At 42.8% G+C, this 23,589-nt stretch overlaps 1 protein-coding gene and 2 pseudogenes across 1 annotated transcript in view; 2 read left to right on the top strand and 1 right to left on the bottom strand.

The window, feature by feature from the left end:
• NUDT3 (nudix hydrolase 3) overlaps nucleotides 1-23,589 on the bottom strand; it is a 112,050-nt gene that overhangs the window by 83,872 nt on the left and 4,589 nt on the right. The gene's annotated exons all lie outside the window — the stretch shown is intronic.
• LOC109450956 (large ribosomal subunit protein eL30 pseudogene) lies at nucleotides 370-1,096 on the top strand (annotated as a pseudogene).
• LOC148758865 (U6 spliceosomal RNA) lies at nucleotides 1,108-1,163 on the top strand (annotated as a pseudogene).

Raw genomic sequence — 23,589 nt, 5'->3', positions numbered from 1 at the left:
ATTGACCATATCAGCAAGTTTTCTAATTCTTGAAAGAGAGCAGTCTACTCCAAGGAAACTGGATAAAACTATAATAATAAATAAAAATATGATGAAAGCTCTTACCCTTACCTTTATAAATGTTAACAATTTACCTTATTCTAACCTATGTAACAAGACATATTCTAATATTACTGAGGCATCATTATGAGACTAATCATTCAAAAATTTTTAAAAATGGAGTGTTTTTGACACCATGACCAAGTGGGACTTATTCCAGGCATGCAAGGATAGTTCAACATCTGTAAGTCAATCAATGTGATATACCACATTAACAAAATAAAGAATAAAAATCGTATGGTCATCTCAATAAATGCAGAAAAAACATTTGACAAAATTCAACATCCATTCATGATTAAAAACTCTCAACAGGTGGATATAGAGAGAATGTACCTCAACATGATAAAGGCCACATATGCACATATGACAAGACCACAGCTAACACCATACTCAGTGGTGAAAAACTGAAAGCTTTTCCTTTAAACCATTCAGTCAAGTTTCAGGATACAAAGTCAATATACAAAAATCAATACACTAACAATGAACTATCAGAAAGAGAAAAAACTAATCCCATTTACACCTGCATCAAAAAGAATAAAATACCTAGAAATAAATTTAACTAAGGAAATGAAAGATATGCACCCTAAAAACTAAAAGACACTGTGCTCTTGGTTGGGGGCTGTCCTGCATCTAAGGCAGGAAGATGGTAGCCGAAAAGAAGATGAAAAAGTCGTTGGAGTGGATCAACTCTAGGCTCCAAATTGTTATGAAAAGTGGAAAGTACATGTTGGGATACAAGCAGACTCTGAAAATGATCAGACAAGACAAAGCAAAACTGGTCATCCTTGCGAACAACTGCCCAGCCTTGAAGAAATCTGAAATAGAGCTCAATGCCATGTTGGCCAAGACTGGTGTCCATCACTACAGTGGCAATAATATTGAATTGGGCAGTGTGGAAAATATTACATAGCATGCACAATGGCTATCATTGATCCAGGGGATTCTGATATCATTAGAAGCATGCCAGAACAGACTGGTGAAAAGTAAATCATGCAAAATTTTTCTTTAGTGCTCGCTTCGGCAGCACATATACTAAAACTGGAACGATACAGAGAAGATTAGCAAAAAAAAAAAAAAAAAAAAAAAAAAAAAAAAAAAATTTCTTTAATAAAACTGACCAGAGCTCGGTTTAAAAAAAAAAAAACCAAAAAATAAAACAAAACAATACAAAAAAAACTAAAAGACACTGATGAAAGAAACTAAGGAAGACACAAATAAATGGAAAGATATTCCATGCTCATGGGTTGGAAGAATACTGTTAAAATGTCCACATTACCAAAGCAATCTACACGTTCAATGCAATTTCTATCAAAATTCCAATGGCATTTTTCACAAAAATAGAAAAAATAATCTTAAAATTTGTATGGAACCACAAAAGACCTCAAATAGCCAAAGCCATCTTAAGAAAGAAGAACAAAGATGGAGGCATCATGTTTCCTGATTTCAAACTATATTACAAAGCTATAGGAATAAAAACAGAATGCTGCTGGCATCAAAACAGATACACAGATCAATGGGACAGAATAGAGCCCAAAAATAAACCCACGCATTTATGGTCAATTAACTTACAATAAAGGAGCCAAGAATATACAATGGGGAAAGGTTAGTCTCTTCAATACATGGTGTTAGGAAAACTGGGCAGCCACACACAAAAGAATGAAAATGGACCTATCTTACACCATACACTGAAATTAACTCACAATGAATTAAAGACTTGAATGTAAGACCTGAAACCATAAAATTCCTAGAATAAAACATAGGGGGTAAACTCCTTGACATCAGTCTTGGTAATGAGTTTTTGGATTTGACACCAAAAACAAAGGCAACAAAAGCAAAAATAAACAAGGGTGACTACATTAAACTAAAAAGCTTCTGCACAGCACAGGAAACCATCAACAAAATGAAAAAGCAATTTACCAAATGGGAGAAAATATTTGCAAATCATATATCTGATAAAGGGTAATATCCAAAATATATAAATAACTCATACAACTCAGTAGCAAACCGACAAACAATCTGATTAAAAAATGGGGAGAGGAACTAAATAAACATTTTTTCAAAGATGACATATAAATGGCCAACAAATACATGAAAAGGTGCTCAACATCACTAATCATCGGGGAAATGCAAATCAAAATCACAATGAGACATCAGCTCAGACCTCTTGGAATGGCTGTCCTTAAAAAGACAAAGGACAACAAGTGTGGGACGTGGAGAAAAGGGTACTGCCGTGCACTGCTAGTGGGAATGTAAACTGATGGAGCCACTTTGGAAAACAGTGTGGAAAAAATAAAAACATTAAAAACAGAACTACCATATGATCCAGCAATTCCACTTACGCCTATGTATCCAGAGGAAACAAAATCACTATCTCAAAGACATACTATCTACACATTCGTGTTCATTGAAGCATTACTTACAATAGCCAACACATGGAAACAACCTAAGTGTCCACTGACTAATATATGGATAAAGATGTGGTATATATACACACACACACACACACACACACACACACACGAATATTACTCAGCCATAAATAAGGAAACCTTGCCATTGCAATAAAATGGGTGGACCTCAAGGGTATTATGCTAAGTAAGATACGTCAAACAGAGAAAGACAAATACTGTATGATTCACTTACATGTGGAATCTAAAAATGAATGAATTCATAGAAAAAGAACATATTGGTGGTTGCCAGAAGTCGGGGTTGGGGTAGGGGTGGGGTGGGAGGTGGGGAGTGAACATGGTCAAGATACAAACTTCCAGTTATAAATTAAGTCCTGGGGATGTAACGTACAGCATGGTTATTGTAGTTTCATAATACTGTATTATATATTTGAAAGTTATTGAAGACAATAAATCTTAAAAGTTCTCATCACAAGAAAAAAACATTGTGTGACTAAGTTACTGTGGAGAAACCAGACAGACACCACCTCAACCAAACCCTCCAGATTAACACCAACAGCAGGAAGCCCCTCTGATCTGATGTGCTGACCAGGGCACAACCCTTCTCTGATATTACTGCTATAAATGCATGACTTCAATCTAATCATGAGAAAACATCAGACCCAAATTACGGAACATTCTACAAAATAATTCACTCCATATCTGTGTGAGGCTCAATTTTCTTTTCTTTTTCTCCCCGCCATTTCTTCCGCCTCCCCCCCACCCACACCGGTTCCAGCCGTTGTTTCTCAGTCTAGTTGTGTAGGACACAGCTCCCTGGCCCATGCTGGTATTATGAGCCTTGCGCTCTCCCCGGCTGAGGCAGTCGGCTGCCGGTAGTTGGCTGGCGGCTCATAGCAGCTCACGGCAGCTCTTCCCGGCTGCTAGCTGCTCACATTGGCTGCCAGCTACTCACAATGGCCACCAGCAGCTCATGGCAGCACACAATAGCCCATGGCGGCACTCAGCAGCCCACGACAGCACTCAGCAGCCCACAGCAGCTCACACCAACCTCCGGCTGCTCACGACAGCCCAGCTCCAGGGAGAGCTGTTGTTCACAATCTTAGCTGTAGAGGGCACATCTCACTGGCCCATGTGGGAATCGAACTGGTGACCTCAGTGTAAGGAGCACCTCGCTCCAACTAGCTGAGCCACCAGGCCGCCCCTGAGGCTCAATTTTCTTGGTATTTCAAAACAACATATTGCAAGACACTTAATGCAAACACAGATACGAAAACCCAGCTATCTTCAATTAATCCAGACATTACAGAGATTTGTATAAAATGTAAAATACCACCACTCTTTTCACTAAATCTCACACTTTCTTGTTTTTAAAGTTTTAAAGATTTTTATTAAAATATAGCTAACATACATATTAGTTTCAGGTGTACACCAGTTATTCAACATTTATATGCCTAAAGAAGTTATCACCATGATCCAACAACCATGTGACACTGTACCATGCCATCACAATATTGACTATATTTCCTATGCTGTACATTACATCCCCATGACTTATTTGTTTTATACCTGGAAAGTTGGACCTCTTATTCCCATTCACCTTCTTCCCTTTTTCAATTTTTTAATTACAGCTGACAATTCAATATTATTTTATATTAATTTCAGGTGTACAGCATAGTGGTTAGACATTTATATAATTTAAGAAGTGATCCCCCTGACTAGTCTAGTACCCACCTGGCACTATACATAGTTATTACCATATTATTGACTATATTGCCTGCGCTTTACATCCCCATGACTATTTTGTAACTACCAATTTGTACTTCTTAACCCCTTCACCTTTTTCACCCTGCCACACAACCCTCCTCCCATCCATCACCATGATAAATCTAGTACCCATCTGCATCACACATAATTACATTATAATTGACTATATTCCTTATACTATACCCTACATCCCCATGACTACTGTGAGACAACCAATTTGTACTTCTTAATCACTTCCCCATTTTCACCCACCCTTAATCCCCCTCCCATGTGGCAACCATCAAAATGTTCTATCTATGAGTTTGTTTCTGTTTCGTTCGTTTTGTTCTTTAGATTCCACTTATAAGTGAAATCATATGACACTTGTCTTTCTCTGACTTACTACACTCAGCACAATACCCTCCTCTGGGACCATCCATGTTGTTGCAGATGGCAAGATTTCATTATTTTTTATGGAGTAATATTCCATTGTACTCATATATACCGTATTTCCCTGAAAATAAGATCTAGCCGGACCATCAGCTCTAATGTGTCTTTTGGAGCAGACATTAATATGAGACTGGGTCTTATATTATACTGTATTATATTATACCCGGTATTATATTATACCCAGTCTTATATTGTATTAAGTAAGACCCAGTCTTACATTATTTTACATAAGACTTGGTCTTACATTATAGTAAAATAAGACCAGGTCTTAATATCAATTTTTGCTCCAAAAGACGCATTAGAGCTGATGGTCCAGCTAGGTCTTATTTTCGGGGAAACACGGTATGTACCACCTCTTTATCCATTCATCCATTCAGGACACCCAGGTTGCCTTCGTATCTTGGCTATTGTAAATAATACTGCAATGAACATATGGATGCACATGTCCCCTCGAAGTAGCATTTTGAATTTCTTCAAATAAATACACAGAAATGGATTATTAGGTCCCTCTCTGACTCTTGTTATAGCCTCTGTTTTAAAGTCTATTTTGTCTGGCATAAGTATTGCTACCCCAGTTTTTGATTCCATTTTCATGAAATATATTTTTCCATCCCTTTACTTTCAGTCTGTGTCTTTTGATTTGAAGTGAGTCTCTTGTAAGCAGCATATGTATGGCTCTTATTTTCTTATCCATTCAGCCACACTTTTTTTTAAAATAAATTTTTTTAAAAATTGGGGGACATTGGACGACAGGGGAATATTGGGGGACAGTGTGTTTCTCCAGGGCCCATCAGCTCCAAGTGGTTGTCCTTCAATCTAGTTGTGGAGGGCGCAGCTCAGTTCCAAGTCCAGTAACCGTTTTCAATCTTAGTTGCAGGGGACGCAGCCCACCATCCCATGTGGGAATTGAATTGGCAACCTTGCTGTTGAGAGCTCGCGCTCTAACCGACTGAGCCATCCGGCTGCCCCTCCAGAAGCTGAGCGGCAGCTCGTTGTCTTCAATCTAGTTGTGGAGGACACAGCTCACTGGCCCATGTGGGAATTAAACCCGCAACCCTGTTGTTCAGAGCTCATGTTCTAACCAACTGAGCCATCCAGCTGCCCCCAGCTACCCTAACTTTTGATTGGAGCATTTAATCCATTAACATTTAAAGTAACTGTTGATATATAATTATCATTTTATTATTCATATTTAGAAGTCCCTCTAACATTCCTTGTAATACTGGTTTTGTGGTGATGAACTCCTTTAGCTTTTTCCTGTCTGGGAAGTTCTTTATCTGTCCTTCGATTCTAAATTTTAACTTTGCTGAGTAGTCTTGGTTGTAGGTCCTTTCTTTTCATCACTTTGACTATTTCCTGCCAATCCCTTCTGGCCTGCAAAGTTTCTGTTGAGAAATCAGCTGACAGTCTTATGGGGGTTCCCTTGTAGGTAACTGCTTTTCTCTTGGTGCTTTTAAGATTGTTTTTACCTTTTGGTATTTTAATTGACGTGTCTTGGTGTTGGCCTCTTTGGATTCACTCTGTTTGGGACTCTGCGCTTTCTGGGCTTAAATACACACTTCCTTCTCCAGGTTAGGGAAGTTTTCCATCATTATTTCTTCAAATAGGTTTTCAATTCTTTGCTCTCTCTATGATGAAAATGTTGGTAAGCTTGATGTCCCAGAAACCCTCAAACCACCCTCATTTTGGGGGTTTCTTTTTTCTTTTTGCTGTTCTGATTGGGTATTTTCTGCTACCTTACCTTCTAAATCACTGATTCGATCCTGTTTCACCTAATCTGCTTTCTTCTAGTGTTTTTCATTTCATTTCTAACTGGTTCTTTTTTTATGGTTTCTACGCCCTGTTTAATGTTTACTTTTTTTAAAAAATGTTTTTATTGGGGAACAGTGTGTTTTTCCAGGATCCATCAGCTCCAAATCAAGTCATTGTTTTCAATCTAGTTGTGGAGGGCACAGCTCACTGGCCCATGTGGGAATTGAACTGGCCCCTGGGTGTTAAGAGCACTGCACTCTAACCCACTGAGCCAACCGGCCACCCTAATGCTTACTATCTCTTTGTTGAAGTTCTCCCTGAGATCACTGAGCCTCCTTATAACCAGAGTTTTGAACTCTGTGCCTGGTAAATTACTTGTCTCCATTTTGTTTAGCTCTTTTTTTCTGGAGCTGTGCTCTGTTCTTTTATTTGGGACATGTTTCTTTGTCTCCCCATTTTGGCTGCCTCCCTGTGTTTGTTTCTATGTATTAAGTAGGTCTGCTATGTCTCCTGGTCTTAAGAGTGGCCTTATGTAGTAGGTGTCCTGCGGGGCCCAGTGGCCCAGTCTTCCTGGTCACCAGAGTAGGGTGCTCCAGGTGTGTCTGTGGTGTGGGCTGTGTGTGTCCTCCTGTTGTAATTGAGAGTTGGTTGCTGTTTGCACGTCAATGGAGGGACTGACCCTTGGGCTCATTGGTTGTGAGGACTGGCTGTGACTACAGTGGAGGAGCTATGGTGTGGGGGTGATCCTACAGAGCAGGATTTGCTTTAGCAGGGCACTGGGGCCTCCCCAATCTGCCCTTTGGGTGTATCATCCTTGGAGGCATCTGGGTGATGCCCCAGTTCGGTTTGAAGCTGACCACTGGGCATGCCAGCCCTGGGGCCTCCCACTGCAGGCCAAGTTCAGCTGCAACCTGAGCCTGCCTGGGGCCAACTGGCATGAACCACAAAGCAATCCACAGATGTCTTTCACCCGCGCTGTGCTTGGAGGTGCCTTGAGAAGCCAAGCCAGGAATTAAGGCCGGCTGCAACTAGTACCATGCTTAGGGCTGCTCAGCCAGAGCTACAGGACACGCTCAAGCCAGATGCTGCTTGTTTGGGTTTTGTGAACCTTTGAGAAATTTTAGGAAAGTCTACAGCATGCTCCAAGGTAGACCGTTTGTATGGAAAAGCCACTGGAAGTGGTTTGGATGTTGGATGGAGAAGGGTCTCAGAATCACCAGGACAGAGTGAAACGAACGGTGTTAGCCAGGTTGATGGAGACTCAGATATGGCTGCCGCCTGCATCTGCACCCCGTGAGCGCTCGACAAAGAAACAACGGCTTCTGCCAGCACTTGTGTCTAGGAGAAAGCTGCCCCCTCCAGCCCTCATCCTGGAACCAGACAACTCAGTTCCTCGCTGTAAGTCCCTGGCGCTGTCTCAGTGCTGGCTCTCAGAGTGAGTCCGTCAGCAAGTCTGTCCGTCTGTGGGCCCTTTATGAGGGTCACCTGGGACTACAGCCACCAATGTGTCACTCAGCCACAATCTCTGCTGGTTTTCACAAGAAGTTATGGAGGCTTCTCTCCCTGGCACTGAAATCCTGGACTGGGGAGCCTGGTGTGGGGCTGGGCCCCCTCGCTCCTCCAGGGGGGCCTCAGCAGCTGAGATATCCCTCCCAATTTTTAATGGTCACATGCGGGTGTGGGACGAGCCAGTTCTATGCCTCCACTCCGCCTATCAGTCTTGAAGTGGCTTCTTCTGTATTTCACACTTGCTTCTTAGTGAACACTGGGGAAAGATGGTGGCAAATGGAGGGTTGAAATTCTGTAAGATATTACAGTTGGTTGTCATGTTTTTTAAATGTGTACTTCGTGAGGCTGGAGAAAAATAAACCAGTAATCACAAAATAAACTGGAATCACAAATACTATCTTCTTTTGTGATTTAACCATGTCATTTACAAGAACAAATAAATGTTTTCATCCACTCAATGGGCACATAGCAATAAAAAAGTATGCCAGGGCCAGCCCAGTGACTTAGGCAGTTGGAGCTCCATGCTCCTAACACTGAAGGCTGCCGGTTCGATTCTCACATGGGCCAGTGGGCTCTCAACCACAGGGTTGCCGGTTCGATTTCTTGACTCCCGCAAGGGATGGTGGGCTGTGCCCCTGCAACTAAGATTGAACACAGCACCTTGAGCTGAGCTGCCAGTGCACTCCCGGATGGCTCAGTTAATTGGAGCGCATCCTTTCAACCACAAGGTTGCCGGTTTGACTCCCGCAAGGGATGGTGGGCTGCGCCCCCTGCAACTAACAACAGCAACTGGACCTGGAGCTGACCTGCGCCCTCCACAACCAAGAAAGGACAACAACTTAGACAGCAACTTGACTTGAAAAAAGTCTTGGAAGTGCACACTGTTCCCCAATAAAGTCCTGTTCCCCTTCCCCAATAAAATCTTAAAAAAAAAAAAAAAAGAGTTGCCAAGTTCAAGTTAGAAAAAAATTATCACACATGAAAAAAAAACATAAAATTATATATAAATCAATCACCTGTTGTAAAAACTAAAAACCATGATTAAAGAAAATAATTTCCTCTATATGCTTTGAAAGAACTTATTTGAAAGATGAATGGCATTTATCCTCACCATTGTGGGACTACTATGTATAAAGCATCATGTAGGTACCATGGAGGATAAACTAGTTTAAGCAGGAGAGACACATTAGAACTCTGGTGACATAATCCAGGGGGCTCAAAAGAGGGGGTGTTTTCCAAATTTGCTATAGTGTGAAATATCTTTATAATTGAAAAAAGACTAATAAAACTGCCTTCAAAAATCTTTGGTTTTGGCATTCAAAATTTGCCCAAAATATCCATGTTTCTTATAAACTCAGCTTCTTCCCACAACACACACCTACTGGCTCCGAGATGTGTGATCGGCTGCAGCTAATGGTGACAAAGATGCTGCTGAAGTCGGTGTACATTCCGCTTCTATAATTGTATCACAGCCTCTCACTCCACCTGCTTTATTTTGTTGGGTTTTAATGCTGATGCTGGCAGTCAGTTTTAGAAATGTACTTTTATTCAAGATGCTTCCATTCCACTTAATTATCTCCGTTTGTGGATCTGAAGAAATTCATGTTCTTTCTGCCTTTGTCATTATTTTCCCAGAAATATCACAGTAGACAGATGTGAACACCCTTTTGGTTTCAGTTCCCTTATCTCACTGAGGTGGCCGGATAGAGCATGTCTAAGGTTACTTCCAGGTTTACAAATTTAAAGGTTCTATAATCACGGGTCTTACCTCCTTCCATAAAGCCCGTTCAAAGGAAACTCACACAGCTCCATTTATTGCATCAAACCCTTTCTTTCCCAGTTCCTGTATCTCTGGATCACATGCCACACTGAAGTTTACCTTTGTGCAGCTGTGTTAGGCTGTTGTGATCAGGACCTGACTTTTTAAAATGCCTACACAATCTGTACTGATGTAGTAGCAGCAAACTTCTACTCACCCTTCAACACCAAGATCTACTCCTTTCCCACTGTTTACAACTTCCCAATTCAGCCTTCGTCACTCCTCCATTCCTGAGGCATTGTAGGCTGGGTTCTTCTACAGCACTTACCTCACCGCATCGGAATTATTTGCTGGCCACTGTGATTCCTCACTGTGATGACTACCAATTCCTGAGTGCTCAGGATGTACGTGGGAGGCACTTTATCTTTCCTCATTCAAGTCATAGCACCTTCATGAATTAGGTACTATTTATTCCCATTTTATGGATGAGAAAACTGACTCTCAGCCAGATTCCCATTCCTCTGACCTTATACGATGCTCGTGAATTAGTCCCCAACCTTGGAACATCTCTGCTACCCCCTGCCCCTCTCCAGTTCTGCATACACAGGGATAAGGAAATAAAGCTTAGAACACTATAAATTCTACGCGCTCTTCTGAGCCCACTACAGTATAACTGACCAGAGATCTAAAACTGTCTCTCCTGCTCACAGCTTATCCTCTGTGGTACTCCACACACAGTAGGCCCACAACTGTTTGTGAGGATCCAGATCAACCAACCTCCAACCTTACAAAATTATTATTTCAATTCCAACTATACCACAGCAACTCTGGCAGATTTTTTCCTTGCCTCTTAAACACCTATCACTAGATCACTTCCAGTAAATACACTTAACTTCTTCTCAGAAGGATGGGGCCATCTGATAGTTTTCTCAAGTTCATGTCAATATAATGAGGCGTTAGGTTTTTTTCTTTTATCTGCCCTCAAGCCTCAAAGAAAATGCACTTCCTTCCTAAAACCCCTCCTAATGAACCCAAATCCACGTGTGCATCTTACATTCCCTTGGACCGGTTTCCTAAAGTCATCGTGATTCCACTGCTCCGTCCTCCTTCATCGCATCTGACTGCGCTAGGTCTGACTCTACCACCCACATGCCCTTCGGAAACGTTCCTCCCCTCAGCTTGGGTGAGACCCCTCCTCTCCGACCACTAGGGCCTGGCGCTCAGGCCCCGCCCTCAGCTTTTCTCTGCGTTTTCTCACACTGACGTTCCGGGCTCCCCACCTCGCTCCCTGACACTCCACCCTCTATCTATAGTCCTGACTTCTCACTCCACCTCTAGTCCCACATCTCCAACTGTCATCAGTTCATTTGTTCAAATTCGACACGACAAAACCAAAGTCCCATCTTCTCTCCAAAAATCAACCTCTCTTCTAAACTTCCATTTTTTTCTGTCAGCCAGGATCAAAATGTAAAAGTCATCTTTAACTGCAAACTCCTTCATCTTTAATATATCATCTGTCACCCAATCTGTCCACTCCTTTGATTGTAACACCTCTTAATTTACTTCTTCACTCCATTCCCGTTGCCATGGTTCTCAATTCTAGAATAAAGTAGCATTCTCCCAACCATTCCTTCTGGTGGCAAGTCCCTCAAGCTTATCCTAACCCTGCATTCCACTCTCAAAGAAGCCTTTTCACAACCTTTCGAAGGACAATCATAGTTCCCCACTGTGGGATCAAACCCAAACTCCTCATCCTCTGAAAGTCAGGTTCTGCACGCTCAGCTCCGCGCTGTCTCCCCCCTCGCCATCTCCTGCCCCGCCACACCCGGCTCCTGTGCTCGGGCCCACCCTCAGTGATGGGTCCTCTTCTCCCAATACACCCCTCCCCTCCTTCCTAACTATCTCAGTCCTACCCATTTCCTGCAGCTCTAGACTGAGTACTGTAGTATTTTGTCTCCAACATGAAGCACCTCCAAAGCACGGCCTCTCTACATTTTTCTAATTGTTCCACGTAATTAAGTCCTGCCTCTTCAATTTTTCTACATGACCCCACACAGGACACATAGTAGCTACTTGTTCAATTGTTCTAAAATGGCTAAAGGAAATTTAATTCATTATTTTAGAAAGTCATTCTTCCTGGAAAGCAGAGAACATACCCACAGTTTTATAATCATCACTGCACCTAGAACAGTGCTTTGTATAAAGAAGGCCTCTCTAAATTCCTGTTAACCAAAACAGAACTTAGAGACTACACGACGTGTGTTTTAAGAAGCATCCTACAACTTTCATAAACTCGTATTTTTAAAATTCATTTTTTATCTGCTCCTTGACACCCACAAGGTTTAAAATATTACAAATTCACACATTCTCAACTATTCTTTAGTGCAATTCTAAAAAGAGAAACTATAAGCATCAAGCGTGGAGAGGGTCTGATGATGCCCGCACGCATTTCATTAAAAGATCAATCCACGTTAGTGTTAGTTACATCTGCTCTAATCTGACTGGATTATTTTGGACTATTTAAAATCAATACTACAAACTTCAACATGAAGAAATTTTTAACACACACACACACACACACACACAATGTTAAAACCTGCTCCATAAATAGAATAAAAAAGCTCTCCCACAAAATACATAAATAAATCTGACTCAACATATATACATTTCTTCTGGCACAGTGGATTAGTGAGGAAGTTACCTATAAAACTACCCAGAGGGTATATTAGACAGGGTTCTTGGGTTACAAAGCAACAGACACCAAGTCTGGCCATCTGTAGACAAAAGGAATGTACTGAAAGAAATATCAAAGGCTCAGAAAACTGGAGTTGGAGGGTCTAGAGGACCACACTTGGAAGATGGGGCCATAACACGGGCACTCCAAGGCCAGCAGCAAAAACCACAGCCTGGGTCTACAGAGTGACCCACCGCCAGCAGCCCACCCACCCGTGGAGCCTGACTCCTACACATGGGCACCCTGGAGAAGGGAGCTAGCACACTGGTCCATTCAGTTTCTGGGTGGAGGGTGGGCCCTTCCTCCTCTCCAAGAGCTTTCTCCGAAAAGGAGCGATTACTCTAAGGAGGAATCGGCCAGAGACCCTAAAAATAATAAACACTTATCTCTCTTCCCACAGGCACACCCACTTCTCAGAGAACTACTCTCCAGAAACATTGTTTTATGCGCTGATTTTCTGCCAGAAAAATCATTCAGTACTCTCCAAATCCCTGCCCCACAGCCACCCAAACTCTTCTCCAGAGGCTCCACTGGGGACACGATGGCGTCACTGCCCGTGGCCTTTCCTGCCCGGCCTGACCACAGCGTACCCTCCCTAAGTCCTGTCATCAAATCCTCCGCCAAGTCCTTCCCAGTCACACACCTTATGAAACCCAAGAAGAATTCATTTCCCCTCTTCTTTCCCCCACAGCTCTGTATTTCTAGTTTTAAAAAAGAAAGTTTTGTTATAAAAGCAGTCCATAGGGATTGTTTTAAATAAAATACAAGTTGTTAAATCCTTTTTCTTTTATGCATGTAAAATAATTCCTTAGACATGGAATAAAGTACTAATTTTTAATGGTATGTAGTATTAATATCATGAAGTAAAAAGGAAATGAAATTTTGAAGGGTCTTCCTGTTTCCAAGGCAGCTCCAAGGTTCAAACTAGGGTGCTCTGTTGGCCTTCTTGTTTTCCAGTCCCTGGGGGTGAGGAGAAGTGTCTTTATCCCTCTTCCAGACACGGGCTTGGGTTGGACTTTCTTAATTTCTCTTCTCCCAGCACAGACTGGGGCAGAGCTGAGAGGCAGGCAGAGGGCAAGAGCTTTCTTTATCCAGAGGAAGGCTTCTCTTGCCCTTTTTTCTGCCAGCCTTGGGCATGGCTAACAGGTGGCAGGTGTCCTATAAACTGACGGTCTGAGGGAAGGCGGAGGAGGGCTGGCGCATGCCTCACGGGGCCACGCTCCTATGAGCAGGGCCCGTCATCACCAAGACCCCTGCCCGTCTGGTCCTCTCCTCATACCCAACTGCCCTCAAAGAGGAAACCAGAGAACCACGGACCCACCCTATTGGCAGATCTACTTTCGGTCTCACTGTGCTGCAATGGCCGGCTTACTCACCTATCGCCACTGCCTGACTCTGAGCAACACGAAGGCAGGGGCTGCGTCGGCCTTGTTCCCTGGAACACAGCACACGGCACGGCCTTCTGCTCAAGAAGCACTAGCTGAATAAACACAAAAGACTGGGGCCCAGAAAGTCCTATAACCTTCTTACCGTGAGTCCAAGTTGCAATGAAGCTAGAAATTGCCTTTTTCCCAGCTTGATATTTACCCAGCGGGCACTGAACGATTACATGTGCCAGGCACTGGGCTGTGTTCTATACATTAAGTGATTCACTTAATCCTCCAACAGTACAATGAAATAGGGAGGTACTATTATTGTCTCCATTTCACAAGTGAAAATGAGGCAAAATCATGTAATTGGCTCAAGACCACCACGCTAGTGAGCGTAAGAGCCAGGGCTCCCGCAGGTCTGTCTGACTCCGGGGCCCGAGCTCTTGACCACTACAGACATCAAAACTCAAATGCCACCGTCTGGGGACTCAGCAGGGGGCCTGTGGGGACAGAGTCCCAGAGAGCAGTTTCCAGGCTCTCAGCCTCACGTGGAAGGGTGCTGGCTTGATTAGATGGCCATCAGGTGTTGCCGGTTAGCCATTAGCCACTGATATAACTGCCGCGGCTACGTGAAGGGGTTGGCTGGGTGGCAGAGAAGCAGACAGCGGATTGCGGTTAACAAGTAGGGTTCGCAAGCGTGGATGGTGGGTTGCGGATCGTGTGGCTCCTGCCTCCTGTGTCTCCAACCCAGCCACCAGCGAGAATATAGTGATATGACCCCCCTGTCTATGGCTCCGTGGGTGTTCCTTTTTGGCCTCACCATATCCTACGTTCTTGTGTGGGGAGCGGGAGCTGAGACCCCGCCTGACAGGGCCTAAGTATGTGAAATCAGTCAGACTATGCAGACGCAAACATACCATGTTTCCAGAGTAAGGAGGTAGAATATTTTCATCTCCAGAAAGAAAGAAGCACTCGCCCATTTTTCCTGAAATATGTAGCCTTTTTCTTCTTCCACCTTCCCATTTGGGAGAGAAATTTGCAAGGGTACAAGAAACATCTGCCCTTCCTCTTAACTCTACCTTAAAAAGCCAGTGACACCTCGGCCACTATAATGAATGGCAGCTGACACTGGGCCCAGTGTGAAGGCAGCGGGAGAACTGGGGCCAACCCAGTAGGAGTGAACACCGCCGAGGGCGCCCCACTCAGCTCTGGCTAGTCGCTACATATGGATGTCGGCCCAGTGCTGCCAGACTGCCTGACTTGTCTAGAGAAACCTAAAGACCAGGTTTCTTACTGAAATTTTTCAATATTAAAATGTTGGCAACTAATTTGTAAAAATTCTTTAATCATCTTGCAGCCCAAACAAAGCCACAAACCGTCAACTGGTGGTCCTCACAACACTAAGACAAACAGGCTTCCCAAGGCTATCCATCCAGGCCTCCGACTTTCCATGGGCTCCCAGGCCCAACGTCTTCCCCCTGGAATTGTCTCCGTCCACTGTGCAAATCCAACCAAGACACACAGGCGTAGGCCCACGCTCCATAAACTGCCCGACACTCCAGCGCGCCTTCAGATGCCTCCAAATTCCCAAACACACTTCTTTCCATCAATTTCCTAATTATTTTACACTCTAAACTGCATCTTGCCAACAGTTTAAAGCTCCTCAAGAGCTCTGATTCTGCATTCTACACATCTCAAACTCCTCAGTTTGAAGTATTCTTTATGGATACCATAATTACTTTAATAAAAAAAATTTCTGGGCCAGCCCGGTGGCTCAGGAGGTTGGAGCTCCATGCTCCTAACTCCGAAGGCTGCTGGTTCGATTCCCACATGGGCCAGTGGGCTCTCAACCACAAGGTTGCCAGTTCAACTCCTCGACTCCCACAAGGGATGGTGGGCAGCGCCCCCTGCAACTAATATTGAACACGGCACCTTGAGCTGAGCTGCCGCTGAGCTCCGGGATGGCTCAGTTGGTTGGAGCGCGTCCTCTCAACCACACGATTGCCAGTTCGACTCCCGCAAGGGATGGTGGGCTGTGCCCCCTGAAACTAGCAACGGCAACTGGACCTGGAGCTGAGCTGCACCCTCCACAACTAAGACTGAAAGGACAACTTAACTTGGAAAAAAGGCCTGGAAGTACACACTGTTCCCCAATCAAGTCCTGTTCCCCTCCCCCAATAAAATCTTTAAAAAAAAAAAAAAAAATTCCTCCTGAAAGAAAAATCACTCATAGCACTTGGCAGGATGGTGATCCCAAGCTGGCTCCTTATGAAATAGTTACTGAACCTATGAAAATATCATAGAAATACAATTATTACACACAGAAACTGGGTATTTTTCTAACTCATTTTACCAAGAAAACCTGTAAGTTTTGGGTGGCCGGTTAACACAGTGGTTAGAGCACAGTGCTCGTAACACCAATGTTACTGGTTCAAGTCCCAAATGGGCCAAGTGAGAAACAACGGCTTGAGCTTGGAGCTGAGTCGCCAGTGGGTGGCAGGCTGGCTCAGTGGTCAGAGCACAGGGCTCATAACACCAAGGTCGCCAGTGCGATTCCCACATGGGCCAGTGAGCTACGCTCTCCACAACTAGATTGAAAATGACTTGACATGGAGCTGATGGGTCCTGGAAAAACACACTGTACCCCAATAAAAAGTTTTTTTAAAAAAGGTATATAACATTAAAAAACAAAACAAAAAAAACCTGTAAGTTTTGTCTTATTATTAAAGACAGTCTACCAAAACTGCAAAACCTCCCAGGAAGAAATCAACACTGCAGTGATAGGTGTAAAAGGTCTGAGTCAGGGCTCAGTACATTCAGTAAATGATGGAATCTAAGTCTAGCAACCAAGTCGTTTCTGCAAAGAGAAAGCAAACATAAACATTAAATAAAGTTCCAATTATTTAAAATATATTAGCTCAAGTTACTCACGTATAAAGTGTTTTATAAAAGCACATAACTTCTCTTAAAGCATATTTTATTACGATTCCTAAATATTTTTTAAAAAATCACTATTCTTCCTCCTTTTAATAGAAGTAGAAGCACTGTATGTCTGCATTCATACCAATTTCTGTTCATCATTGCTAAGCTGCTCTTATACATCAGAAAACTGTTAAACTGATCCACAAAAAAGAATTTTTAGGCAGTTCTTTAAAAGGACTTTTCTGTTTTATGAACAAAGAGATCAAGTAACTACATATGAGGTGGTGTGATAAAAAAATACAGTGCATGTTTAAATTAAAAAAAAATTATTACAGTAAAAGACACATTGCCATTAATCCCCCTCAAAATACTCCCCCTCGCTTCGAACACACTTATCCCATCATGTTTGCCACTTTCTGAAGCAGTTCTGAAGTCCTCTTTCATGAGTGTCTTTAGTTGTGCTGTCGTGGCTGCCTCTATGTCCTGAATCATTTTGACTTTGGGGAAGAGCCAGAAGTCGCACGGTGCCAGATCAGTGAATAAGGTGGATGAGGACACACCATAATGTTCTTATTGGACATAAATTGCCGTACCAACAGCGATGTATGACCCAGAGCATTGTCATGATGGAGGATGATTTATGGCACACCTCAAAACACACCTTCTCTAACTGTAGCTCATACCTGACTGCACCAAACAAGCTGAAACTTGTCACACACTGTTACTAAGGTTCCACATGCCGCTTCCCGTATTGAAGATCCCTGCCTTTCCATTGGATGGCACTCGGCAGTAGTATTCACCGTATGTTTTGATCACAACAGAAAGACTCCATGTCACACATCGCTTCTGGTACAGCAATATCTGTCAAGTAAAAGCATTACGGTGTATCCTCATCCACCTTGTTCACCAGATCTGGCATCGTATGACTTCTGGCTTTTCCACAAAGTCAAAATGACCATGAAAGGTAAACATTTTGAATCAATTTAGGACATCGAGGAAGCAATGACAGCACAACTATAGACACTCATGAAAGAGGACTTCCAGAACCGCTTCAGAAAGTGGCAAGAATGATGGGATCAGTGTGTTTGAAGAGAGGGGGAGTATTTTGAGGAGGATTCATGGCAATGTCTTTTACTGCAATAATTTTTGTTTTTACTTAAACATTCACTGTATTGTTTGATCACACCTCACACAAACAAAGTATATTTAAGGGATCATTTCCTTTTATATGTTTATAATACTCTTGCCTTCTCTTTATAAGTTTGTTTCTACTTGCTTTAGATTTCAATTTTTATTCTTTCTGTAATAACATTTTTACAGAGTAGAAATTAATTCTCTTTATCTGTGCTCACAAAATACATCAATATAAGATCCTGTTTTATGACACTTGAGTTTTTAATTTCTAATTTTGAAAATGAGTTTAAAAGCATCCTAAACTGTCTAAGATTTTTTTAAAGTATATATTTTTTAAATATATTTTTTAAAGCACACAAAAAAGCATGATCTTACCATGCCTCAGATATGTAACCAGATTTGCAAAAACAGTCCACTTTTGGCTAACTGCACTAAGAAAGAAGTTGCAGCACACACAATTTAAATGATAAAATGTTAAAAAAAAAAAAAAAAAAGGAAAGAACAAAAGCACTCATGTTTGCTTTGCAAATACTTTTGGTGCTCATATTTGAATATAGGTGTATCATTCCAGCATTTTTTTCTATTTCAAATTAAATAAGGAGGTTGCACTCTGCTGATCTTTTTCAGTCAAGTTTTCCCACAACCATCTCTGGTATTTGGGGGGACTGGTGGGAAGACATAGAAAAGGAGTTTAAGGCATGGTCTGCCTCAGGAGAAGCTGACAAGCCACAATTCCACCCAGAGTTCTATCTGGCCCCATTCCACAGCTGGGGGCAAAGGCACATGGCTAAAGTAAACAGCTTCCTACCAAGTTTAGGCACTTATATTACCTTGAGAAGAAAGGTATAACACTTTGGCTTAAAAGGTCAACTCTGAGCAAACAATGAGACTGGTGAGAAATCAGCAAAACCTGTCTGACCTAGACAACTGCTGAGTTGTGTTTCAGGGGCCTGAAGGCCAGTTAGGCAAGCAGCTGCTACACCACTGCACTCTCCTGACACACATGCAGCCCACAGCTGAGGATGTGTTCATCCTCAGCCTCACAAGAACTGTGCGCGCGCACACACGCATGCAATTCCCCACACTAGAAGGATCCCCGGCACTTAAGGTAACCGAACTTCAACAAAAACTAGGTAACGTGGAAAATTGCAAGTACTCAAGCAGCCCGGTACAAACATATTTCTAGGAAAAATCGGCATATCTTTGTTCTATTAAACAAAAAATGCTCCCCAATCTTTCATTTGCAATGCACGACAGTACTAACTTTTACAAGCTAACTACTTGATTAATGTGCAATAGACTGTTACACACACACACAAAATCTCTACAAGAACCTAGGGCGAATCTAGGAATTGCGTGGCTAGGGAAGACGTGGGGAGGAGATTAACCTTTCACTCTGTATCCTTTGTACCTTTTGAATCTTGTACTGTATGCATTTATTACCTATTCAAAATAGTCTGTCTGACTAAACTACCGTAAGAAGAGTGTAAAGAAACTTTAAGGTCTTTTCTTTGGGTCCTTTCAGACCTATCTCTTAAAACGATTATAGTACTTTCTTTTATCGCCACTTGTACATTAACAGCTTTTTCTAATAAACTCTCACCATCCTATTCATTTCCACCCCTCACATTCAAAGGAAAGAAGGTGGCTTCATGAAATCTTACTGGTTTATTTTGCTGGCTTGCTTTAAGTGGCAGAGGAAGGGCAGACTGAAGGAGAAGCAGGAAAACTGGAAGGTAACAAGGCCCCCCAGGACCTGGTTCCCTCCCCCCCCGTTGGAATCTCCCACCACTCTCCCTGACTCTGCCTTCCAGCTACACTGGCCTGCTTCCTGTTTTTCCTCCTTGACAAGCTCTTTCCTCACTTGGGGCCCCAGTAATTGCTCTTCCCTCTGCCTAACCATTCAGGAGTCACCCAATCAAAATTTGCCAACCCCCCCACACCCATATCAGACATTTATTTCCTGCCCAGCCCCCACTACTGCCTAAAATCAAGTTCACTGGTGTTTTTGCTCATTTACCATCCTCTCCCTGCATTTCTAGTAAATGTTCCACAAGAGTGCAGGCGTCCACTCTGCCGCGCTCACTACTGTGTCCCCAGAAGAGTGTGTGGCCCAGAAGCCGGCACTCAGTACAAGTCTGCAGAAGGAGTAAATGAATGAACATCTTTCCCTATTTAAAGGGTCAGTCAGAAAGCAAAGGCTTCAGGAAGGCTGGGAAAATATCGTGAACACTCTTGCGCTGCTTCCATGTTACTTTTAGGGCAGAAATTCTGAAACTGGATTCAAGGAAGTTTTTTTTATTGGGTGTTGAGAGGAGTTTACTCAGAAAGTTGAGTTCGGGTATGTATGTTTTGTTACTAAAATTTAAGTTTGAGGACCTTCTTGCCAAATTCAATTCCTTATTTTTCTTTTATCCACATTTATCTTTTTTGCCTATGATGGTCCCTTTGTTCTGTTTCATATGTTACCCACCATAACTCATATGCTTCAAGACTCAGCACCCACAAACTTTACATCATGTTTCTTTCACTTTGACCTAAAGAACAAAATGATGACGCCAGGAAAATTTTATGACCATCTCTCTCCACCTTCACCTTCTAATTACGAGTCTAATATTAACTAAACTTTAGAATCCAGACTTGACAGATATTTTTGACTATGAACCACTATGGACAAGTCATTCAAACAGAATCCACTATGTACTTGATTGTAGTTTGTTGGTTTATTTACTTACCAAGAAAACGTTCCAGGCTATCAGCAAAATGAAATCTTTCTCCCTAAGGTACTATACCACTAGAGTTGGGGATCAACTAACACGAATCCTGCGAGATGGCACAGGCTTCCAAGGTCATCTAAAAGAAATCTTGTGTCCTGTCATAGGATGACCCAATAAGATTCAGAAAAGATTTACAACCAAATACACATATATTCCTGTTGGGCCAATACACAAGATCGTCAAACATCCTGTTACTAAGACACCGGAAATAAGGAAAGAGCTGGGAGACTGCCCTGAAACATACTGTGTTTCCCCAAAAATAAGACCTAGCTGGACAATCGGCTCAATGCGTCTTTTGGACCAAAAATTAAAGACCCAATATTATATTATATATTATATTATATTATATTATATTATATTATATTATATTATATAAAACCTGGTCTTATATTATAGTAAAATAACACGAGGTCTTACATTAATTTTTGCTCCAAAAGACGTATCAGAGCTGACTGTCCGGCTAGGCCTTATTTTTGGGGAAATACGGTATTTATCAACACATTATTGGTATATACTAGCATTTGGTGTATTTTGGCTACTTTCATTTCTTCCACTAGACTGTAAGCGTCTTGAAAGCAGGGACTATGTGTTCATTCACCATTCATTCATTCACACAGTCAACAAATAATACTGAGAATCTACCAAGTTCCAAGCACTGAGGATACAGGAGTGAATAAAACAGAAAAAGCAGACAAAATCCCTATCCTCATGGATTAGCTTGCATTCTAGTGAGGAAACAGGCAATAAACAAATGAATACATAGTATGTCTGGTACTGATACATGCTGCGAAGAAAAAAGGCATACGAGACACACAGTGACAATGGACTAGTGTCATTTTATACAGGCTGATTACCAAAGACCTGTCCAATAAGGTGAAAATTAAGCAAAGACCTCAAGTGAGGGAGCAAGTCATGCAGGTAATAGGGGAAGGAAACAGCACAGAGGCCAGTGTGACTGGAAGACAGTGGTAAGTAAGAGGCAGAGGGGTAAGAGACAAGGTCAGAGCCATGGCAGAGGGCCAGACCATCCAGACAAGAGTCTTAGAGATCACGGGTGAGACTGTGAATTTCCTGAGACACCCCTGGAGCAGTGGCGTGACATGGTCTGACTTCTGTTTGAAGAATCCCTCCAGTAGCTGTCTGTGGTAGAGAAAACTCGGAGCACGGACAGAAACAGGGAGACCAGTTAGGAAGAGGCAGCACTAGTCCAGGCAAGAGGGAAGCATGGGTTAGGCTAAGAAAGCAGTCGAGGTTGAAGAGATAAAGTGATTCAGAATTTGTCAGCAGATCAGACGTGGGTATGAGGAAGGGAGAAGTCAAGGATGACTTCAAGGTTTCTAACGTGAGCAACTGGTAGCACGGAGATTTCAGTCACTGAAAGAGGGACAGCGGTGGGAGAAGGGGTTTTGCTGCTCTTTGTGTTTTGCAAGATGGAAACAATTCAGTTTGGGCATTTGGAGATGCCTCTCAGATATCCGGATGGAAATACTGAGTAGATTGCAGGATATACAAGTCTTGATTTCAGGAGAGAAATAAGGGCTAAAAATAGACATATGAAAAGAACCCATATAAACATGATATTTAAAGAGGGGATTGCATGAGGTCACCTCCTGTGTGAGTGTGTGCTGGGTGTATGGGGGGAGGTTCAAAGATTGTGCCTTCATCGTGCACTGCAAGGAAAACGAGGAGGAATACAACAGTAGTAAGAAAAAGCACCAGAAAGGGAGGGAAGAACCAGAGATGCCCGAGAAGCAAGATGAGGGAAGTGTTTCAGGAAGGAAAGAATGATCAGGTAACATGAGGATTGAGAACTGGCCGCTGGATTTGGTAACTTGTACGTTATCCTGAAGAGTGGCTTTCGCAGAATCATAGAAATGAGGGCCTAACCAGAATGAGTTCAAGAGAGAATGGGAAAGGGGGAAGTGGAGTCAGCAAGTACAGGGAAAGAGGAAAAAGGGGTGGTAGCAGGAGGGAATCTAGGATCAAGGGAGCATGTTTTTTAAGATGGTAAATATTGTAGCCTGTTTACCTGGGAATGATGGTGTAGAGAAGGCAAGGCGACGAAGCTGGAAACACAGACAAGTGGAGGAGCGAGGTTGCTGGGTAGGCGGAGGCGACGGGCACAGACCAGGCAGAGCAGGCAGAGGGGGCAGCTTTCTGAGGGACCCGTCTTACTTATCTTTGTATTCCCATGACTTGCACAGAGACTAGTCCATAGCAGGGCTCTCAAACCATATGTGCCGAACGAATGAACAAACATATTCTTGAACAAGGGTCCTTCCCTTTTGTACTAAGCTATGAAGAAAAATACAGATTGCTTCATACACAGTAGATACACAACACTCTATGTATTGAGAAATGAGAATCACCCCAAAACAAATAACATTAGGGCAAGGCATGGAAAAGAAGAAAGGAGAGTGCAGCGTGATTTCAGACCAGAATTCACATATGGGGAAGCAGGTAGAATGGGAGATAATAGAAGTTGAGCGGACTAACCAGTATTATTAAGCAGGCACACAGGAAAGCACACATACACACAAAGCCTCCAGGAAAGACTGAGGAAAATGAGGGGCAGAAACGTCCAGTCAGACGACTGGTCAATGCACCTGTAAGATCTTAGAGCAATGTAATACTGGACAACAAATGACCAAGACAGACTACAAAAGGACTACCCGACCAGCCTGGGACCTACTGGAAGCCCCTCGTCATGGTTACCACCTCTGGGGCTGCCACCTGTACCTGACTCCCCTCTCCTGAGCCTGGAGCAAGGTGTGGTCTGCAGTGACATCCTTCCACCTGCTCCGCTGTGGCATTTCTACTGACACGCAGGCCACCAGTCTCGGCCTACTGAGGATCTTCAATGTCAATCATCTTCCCACCCAACCTCGTGAGCTCAAGGATCTGAGACAAGGAGAAGAGCAGCCCCTTG

Source organism: Rhinolophus sinicus, chromosome 2, assembly GCF_057876585.1.
Source record: "Rhinolophus sinicus isolate RSI-liver-muscle chromosome 2, RSI-T2T, whole genome shotgun sequence".
Lineage (NCBI taxonomy): Eukaryota > Metazoa > Chordata > Mammalia > Chiroptera > Rhinolophidae > Rhinolophus > Rhinolophus sinicus.
This window is presented reverse-complemented; position numbering and strand designations above follow the sequence as displayed.